The sequence below is a fragment of the Eretmochelys imbricata genome, chromosome 5 (genome assembly GCF_965152235.1).
Source record: "Eretmochelys imbricata isolate rEreImb1 chromosome 5, rEreImb1.hap1, whole genome shotgun sequence".
In the NCBI taxonomy this organism is placed as follows: domain Eukaryota; kingdom Metazoa; phylum Chordata; order Testudines; family Cheloniidae; genus Eretmochelys; species Eretmochelys imbricata.
Genome location: NC_135576.1, coordinates 99,539,771 through 99,545,770, shown reverse-complemented (window position 1 = coordinate 99,545,770; position 6,000 = coordinate 99,539,771).

Sequence of the window (6,000 nt, the reverse complement as noted above, 5' to 3'; positions counted from 1 at the left end):
TGTTGATCACTAGCTAGAACCTTCTGCTTGGGGAAAGCAGCTGATGCACTCAGGCAGGTCCCTGCATCCATCTGAAGCTCAGAGCAGGATCAGCATCTACCTTTTTAATAATAATTATCAAGCAGTAAAACTATATCTTCCCACAGCAAAATCGAGGACACAGTCTCAATGGAACAAATTATCCCCACCACACCCCCAACAGCTGTAGAACCAATCAATTATGAGCACCTTGGAAGCAATTGTCTAGTGTCAAAGTCATAATTGTTAGGTCATTAATCACTTAACTTTGCCCCAAGCAGTTCACTTGTAAATGATTAGCATCACTCATAGTGTTTCATAGAGATGTGTATGTACTGGAGCACCTGGGCTTCAAGGGAAATTTCTGATTACCATAAGAGTGCCTTCCAGGAGTAAGGCCTTTGAACCATTTTGAATGGAGTATTTTTTTAATAGGCTCGGTTAGCTTCAGTACTGCAAGGTGACAAGGATTGGTAGCAAGGAAGGAAACACCACAAATGCAGTTTGATAGAAGTGTGGCCTGCTTTATTCAGCCAAAAGAAAATACAATGTAGGTGTGGTGGCAATTAACCTCTCATGGTTTATGGCTTCTTTTTTGTGACTTCCTTGACACATAATAGCTCAGGGGCAATTCTGCCCTCTTATCCCTTCAGGGAGTGGGGAATAGATTGGGAAGTCCTTAACACCTGCACTTTGCATAGCTGGCTGGATGAGAGGGTAGGAGGAGTTGTCTGAAGAGCAGAAATGGAGCCAGAGACTATCTACAAATCTACCACCCAACCCCCTCTGCATAGGAGTGATGGAAGGAAATAGAATTGAAGCTCCGAGGTAGTTTTGACCATCGTGCACTGCAAGCTGAGGAACAACCTGTCCCCCTGAATACTGCAGAACCTCACTGCACCAAACTTTGGACAGGGAGCAGAATTTGGCCACCGGTAAATTCCTGAGGGTAATGACTTACAAGACCAACTGTCCTACGCAGTGACAGCAAATTCACCTGTGGTAGGTCACATGTGCTGTAGCAAAAGCTTTAAAGAAATATGGGAATCATTCAATATCTCTCCCATTTCCCTAACTAAAATATGTTGGTCACGGAGAATAAGCAAAGGTTTTCACCTCATCTGCCAAAGAGAAAGTCATAGCATGATAGCAGTGGAATAGGGGCCTTCTTAGGAGAACAAGGCATTGAACGGGGGAATTTTGTACGTAACCAGAGTCTGATGTCTTGGGCATAACTGGTTGATGACAAGTCAAATATCTTCCAGCCAGTTTTGAGAAAGCTGCCCCAAGCTGCGTTTTCATCATCTTACAATGTTTCACATGCTCAGAAGAATTAGGCTAGCACTCTACTAGAACGAGAGATTGTCTCAGATTTAATGGCACTTGCTTACTTGGGGCCAGATCAGTCTTGTTGCTCCTGTGTACTCAGGGACTGAATTAGGATTCCCCACATTAGAGAACCAATCATCTGCAGCTAACGTTCCATATGGACTGAAGGTTAAAATGTGTATGTATATGCTAGAGAGGATGCACCTTTAATGCCAAACAGTCACTAGGCCTGCTGCAGACTGACCACTCAAGTGTTTTTCAGAAACTTGCTTAGAGAAGTATAGTCTTGGCAGTTTGGGGGGGAAAATAAAAAGCACCTAACTCACTAGCTTTACTAACATGACCTTCATCATCCATGTTGGAATCCAGTGACAGTTGGGAGTCAGATATCCTCTCCTGGGATTGATGTTGGAAATATCCATGAATCTTAATAATTTCTACGGCAAATGTAGCTTGAAGGCAGAATGGGAGGCTTTGGGCTGTGTGGCAGGAGTAATTTGTCTTGAAACAAAGCTTGTCAGGTTGCAGTTCTGATACATCCCTTCCCTATAGATCAATCCCTGGCTACAGTGGCTGGTTAATACTTGGTCATCTTTAATAGCTATAGCAAGGTAGCATGTCTCCCTGAACAGCAGTGTCAGCCTTACATATTATTACATGCCACACCATAATGTGTCAGCCATTGAACAGGAAAGTAAGAGTCTAATCCTGATCTCTGGATTCAGACAACTAAAGTCAGTTACCACACAGTTAAACTGGTGCAGCTGGGAGCAGGGTCTCGCTCTGCTACAGCAGTCACCAGTACCGTTACCATGGCACTGGGCCCAGAGTCAGAAGGGGCCCCGGCCAGCCCTATCTCCCGGCCGGCTGAGCAAGCCAGGAAAGCTGCCCCAACCCCTGCTCTGCCCCAGCCCCACCCCTTTCCCTGCAAACACCCTCCCCTGAGCTACGCGTCCCGGGAGCCTGCCTTGCACTCACCAGCCTGCTCCACTCAGCCGGCTCCTAGCTGGGAGCCAGGAATCATAGAATCATAGAATATCAGGGTTGGAAGGGACCTCAGGAGGTCATCTAGTCCAACCCCCTGCTCAAAGCAGGACCAATCCCCAATTAAATCATCCCAGCCAGGGCTTTGTCAAGCCTGACCTTAAAAACTTGTAAGGAAGGAGATTCTACCACCTCCCTAGGTAACGCATTCCAGTGTTTCACCATCCTCCTAGTGAAAAAGTTTTTCCTAATATCCAACCTAAACCTCCCCCACTGCAACTTGAGACCATTACTCCTTGTCCTGTCCTCTTCCACCACTGAGAATAGTCTAGAACCATCCTCTCTGGAACCACCTCTCAGGTAGTTGAAAGCAGCTATCAGATCCCCCCTCATTCTTCTCTTCTGCAGACTAAACAATCCCAGTTCCCTCAGCCTCTCCTCATAAGTCATGTGTTCCAGACCCCTAATCATTTTTGTTGCCCTTCGTTGGACTCTTTCCAATTTATCCACATCCTTCTTGTAGTGTGGGGCCCAAAACTGGACACAGTACTCCAGATGAGGCCTCACCAATGTCGAATAGAGGGGGACGATCACGTCCCTCGATCTGCTCGCTATGCCCCTACTTATACATCCCAAAATGCCAGTGGCCTTCTTGGCAGCAACGGCACACTGCTGACTCATATCCAGCTTCTCGTCCACTGTCACCCCTAGGTCCTTTTCCGCAGAACTGCTGCCTAGCCATTCAGTCCCTAGTCTGTAGCTGTGCATTGGGTTCTTCCGTCCTAAGTGCAGGACACTGCACTTATCCTTATTGAACCTCATCAGATTTCTTTTGGCCCAATCCTCCAATTTGTCTAGGTCCCTCTGTATCCTATCCCTGCCCTCCAGCGTATCTACCACTCCTCCCAGTTTAGTATCATCCGCAAATTTGCTGAGAGTGCAATCCACACCATCCAGATCATTTATGAAGATATTGAACAAAACCGGCCCCAGGACCGACCCCTGGGGCACTCCACTTGACACCAGCTGCCAACTAGACATGGAGTCATTGATCACTACCCGTTGAGCCCGACAATCTAGCCAACTTTCTACCCACCTTATAGTGCATTCATCCAGCCCATACTACTTTAACTTGCTAACAAGAATACTGTGGGAGACCGTGTCAAAAGCTTTGCTAAAGTCAAGAAACAATACATCCACTGCTTTCCCTTCACCCACAGAACCAGTAATCTCATCATAGAAGGCGATTAGATTAGTCAGGCATGACCTTCCCTTGGTGAATCCATGCTGACTGTTCCTGATCACTTTCCTCTCATGTAAGTGCTTCAGGATTGATTCTTTGAGGACCTGCTCCATGATTTTTCCGGGGACTGAGGTGAGGCTGACTGGCCTGTAGTTCCCAGGATGTGTTCCCAGGGACACAGCAGAGCAGAGCAGAGCAGGCTGGGGCCAGGTCACTCCATTTCCCGCCACCCAGTCCTGAAATCACCGGACGCCAGGAAGTGAAGCCATGGGATGGGGAAGAGAAGTGGGCAGGGGAAGGGTCATGGGATGGGGAAAAGAAGGAGCTAGGGGAACCAGGAGCCCAGCACATGACATCCCCTTGGCAAAAGCTGGGGCTCCCGTTAAGCAGGCCCATCGAACCCTCACCCTGACAAGCCCCACCTCCCCTGCATCTGTACCACCCCGTTGAGCTCCCCCAGACACCCTTCCCACTGAACCCCTGCACCTGGACCCCCCACCCAAATGAACCTGAGCCCCAAACAACTTCACCTGGATCCCATGCAGTGTCCCATTGCCCCTGGAACCCCCACAATGAGCTTCTGTGCATCCAGATCTCCCAGGGAGCCACCCGCACCCAGCTTACCCCACCTTAAGTCCCTCTGCACTTGGATCCTGCTGCCGAGCTGAGCCTGCTCACGCGGGGGGTGGTTAGGGGCGGGGGTCCCAGAAGGGGGCAGTTGGAGGACAAGGAGCAGGGGGGGTTGGATGGGGGTGGAGTCCCAGGGGGCACGGTTTGGGGGGATGGGGTCCCGGGAGGGAGCAGTCAGGGGACAAGGAGAGGGAGGGTTCTGAGGGGGGCAGTCAGGGGGTGGGAAGTGGGAGGGGGTGGATGGGGGGCAGGGGCCAGGCTGTTTGGGGAGGCACAGCCTCCCCTACCCAGCCCTCCATATAGTTTTGCACCCCAGTGTGGCCCTCGGGCCAAAAAGTTTGCCCACCCCTGGCCTAGACCAAACAAATTAGTCCAGTGTTGCCAACTCTCATGATTTTGTCATGAGTCTCATGATACTTATTGTTTTCCTTAAAGCTCCAGCTCCTGGAGTCAAGTGGACATGCTGATTTCAGCCTTCATTCTTAAAGAAAAATTAAGTTTCTAGCCCTTGTGGCTGTAGACAAAGCTTCAAAGTGTGACCCCCACGCACCCTAAAGACTCAAAAAGCAGATAGCAAATAAACACCAAATCTATTATTTTTACATAATTTCATGATTTTAAAGCCAATCTCATGATTTTTAAACATTTAGGGTTGGCAATACTATAATACGCAACCTATTTTATTATTATTTCCATTATGGTAGCACCTAGGCACCCATTAAATGGCGGGGCCCCTTTGCGCTAGGTGCTGTACCAACATAAAAAAGGTAATTCGTCATTTCTCAGTTATAGACTTCAAACAAAAGACTTGACAGTCCATCGCAAAGTTGATTTGGGTTTAGAATGTTCCCCTCTAGCAGCATCTATCTACCCTGTGTCTCTCTGCCAGCCCAGAAGGCATTAGAATGAATACAGAAATTGGAGCCTGCAATCCTTTCCTTTTTCCTAGATTTGCTTACATGGAGTCTCACACAGATCTAAGCCAGCAGGTATTCCATCTGCACAACAGCGAACATTCTTAGAACTTATTTACGTTCAACTTCCTTTGCAAATATTAGCTAAAAGTTACTCACCCACCCTTGTCTCAGGGGTGTTCTGAATTATCTGCATTTTCCAAATGGGGAAACAGGCAGGGAAGTTAAGTGTCTTACCCAAACCTAGAGAGGGAGTCAGTATCTGAGTTGGAATTGGATACCAGAAGTTCCTGTTTCACAATCCCATGGGCAAAACACTGAAAGATGCCAATCACAGTAGTTTAGCTAGGCTATGTCAAAGTCCACTGAAGTTAATGGTAAGGAATTCCCAGGATTCTTCCGCTAAATAATCAGTACCACGTCTTTTCCTCAAATCCTTTGACTACATCCCAAATAGCCACAATTTTTCAACTATAGTTGCCAGCAGTTTAGTAAAGTTCATTTCCTAATTCTCGTTAGCCAGACACCTCCTTACCTGCTTTTAATCAACAACCACATTGATTAAGCTTTAATTCCTAATTCTCCACTAGACCCTTTTTTCTCCATTTTGGTTGAAAAAGACAGATTTTTTTTAAAAAGGAAAAACCAAAGATTGCACTTCCCCAGAACAATCAATACATATTAAAGCCACCAGAAATCCTACTAAAACAGTGTACACAATTTATTAATTATCAGGGAGAAGAGACTCGCTTTTCCAAACTCTCTCTAGCACATTGTTCTGTCCAACATTTATAGATAAATCCTAAAATGGAAGGTCCTGAAACTGTAAGAATAGGTTTATTGAAGACCGACCAGATGATGTAGCATGTTAAGAGAAGGTGG